This window comes from Pygoscelis adeliae, unplaced genomic scaffold (genome assembly GCF_000699105.1).
Source record: "Pygoscelis adeliae isolate BGI_AS28 unplaced genomic scaffold, ASM69910v1 Scaffold290, whole genome shotgun sequence".
In the NCBI taxonomy this organism is placed as follows: Eukaryota; Metazoa; Chordata; class Aves; order Sphenisciformes; family Spheniscidae; genus Pygoscelis; species Pygoscelis adeliae.
Window position 1 is genome coordinate 1 of NW_008823965.1, and position 2,126 is coordinate 2,126.

Consider the following 2,126-nt stretch of genomic DNA (forward strand, 5'->3'; position numbering starts at 1 on the left):
CGCTAACCAGATTCATTGATTTCTATTACTGCCCTTGGAAAGGGGCTCGGAGGAACGCCCCGCTTCGGATGCCACGCGCTGTGGGCTTGGCCGGGAGCGGGAGATGAATCCCCCCAGCTCCAGCTTTTGCATTGCACAGCCTTGGCAAAGACAAATTTGTTTTTCCCCTTTGCCCAGAGCTGTGCTGTGCCTGGCCGAAGGGAAGGCAGCCCGCTACCCCAGTGAGCAGCTTGCTGCTGGGGAGCCCTGCGGCTTTTGCACTTGGACCTGCTGGTGGGGTTTTGGCGTTGACTCAAAGCACGGGCCTTTGTCCCATTCCCATTTTCTGGTTCTCTCCAGGTCCCTTTGGCATCTGCCCCGGTGAGCGGCGAGGCCGCGGCTGTACTGGCAGAGGGCTGGCGAGTCCCCACATTCAGCACTTGTCCCCTGCTCCTGAGCTGCGGGTGCCGAAACGGCTCCTGCCCCAGAGGCTCCAGGGTGGCCTGGGGTAGCGGGTAGCGGGTCAGTCTGGGGATGCTGGGAGCTGTGTTCTGCATGGAAAGGGTTGGAGGAGCGCATGGTCCCATCCCAGCCTGGGATAAATCAGCCTGGTTTGGTTTTGACGCAAACCAAGGGCAGAGCGGGTAGCAAGGCGGGTGCTGCCAGCTGCGCTCATGGTCCTGCAGTGCTGGTGCAAGGCCCAAACCCTTGGGAGATACTTGTGGGCTGGACCGCGGTGTGGAAGCAGCAAACTGCTCCTGGTGTCCTGGCTCTGCTGATGACTCCTCTCTCCCTCTCGTTTTGGCCTCCAGGATGACATGACCGACTCCCTGCGGGATTACACCAACCTGCCCGAGGCTGCGCCCCTGCTCACCATCCTGGACATGTCGGCCCGGGCCAAGTACGTGATGGATGTGGAGGAGATAACGCCCGAGATCGTGGAAGCCTTTGTCAGCGACTTTCTAGCAGACAAGCTAAAACCCGAGCCCATCTAAGGGGGGCTTCTGCGCCAACAGACGTTATTTAAAACTAGGTCTCTCTTCCGCCGCTCGTGGATTCTCCAGCGTGTCCTCACGCCCGACCCAGTATCCAACCTTCTTGTGGTGCCTTGTTTTACGCAGTGAATCCTTCTCCTAAGCAAACTCCTTGAGATGCACTTTCAGCAGGGAGTCGTTGGCGTTCGGAGACTTCGCTTGTGCTTCATGGTGATATATTCTCTAATAACCAGGCCAGAACTGTTACCGTATCGTTATTTTATACATGGCACTAGCTAGCAGGCAAATCTTTTTGCATGGTGTTCTTCCCAACATATGCATCAGGCAGTGGATGGGGTTCTCGGGGCTCTTTTCTTCTCCTTCTCCCCTTCTTTCCTTTCCTACCACCCCTGCTGACTAAGTGACTTTAAGGAAGCAATAAGGAAACTGTCCCCTTTGCCCCTGGCCTGTCCTCCTTTTCCACGCGAGTGCCCTGATGAGGCCGAGACAAAGTCTTAACTGCTGACAACCTCTGAAAGACCACGGCGCAGCCGAGCTCTTCCTCCTGGGCGTGAGAGCCTTCCGGGTGGGTTTCCCACCTCCCACCCCAAGCACCGACAGCCTTAGGCAGCGCTGGCTGTGCGTGTCGGGGGGGGTCACCCGCCTGCGATGGGTGGATGTTCCCTCCCTCCCTCTCTGAGCTAGGAGGAGGACCACCACCAGGCTGCCCTCACCTCTCTCGTCTCTCCCTTGTGCTCTCCCCATCCCTTCTCGCCCCTTCTCTCTGGTATGAATCGTCCTGTCCCCTCTATGTTAGTTGTTTGAGCTGTTTTTCGTAGGTGTGTCCCAAACCCAACGTTAATGGTGCTGTTCTTTAAAAAATAACCAAAAAAACCCAACAACAAAAAAAAAATCCCTCCCTAACCCAAGCAGCACAGCCGAGCCCCTGAAAAGTGACATTGTAAAAACTGTACATGGTGATTGGAACTTTGTAATAAAACCGTTATAATAACCTCGTCCTCGGAGGTGCCGATTGCCGCGTCCTGCCGTCGGGGAGAGGGAGCCCACCTGGGACCCACGCGGCAGGAGGAGCCCCCCATCCAGACCCCATGGGGTAGGTGTCGGTGCCGGCAGCTCCCAGCGCCGCGGGCGGGGGGGGGGGGCGCGGTGTGT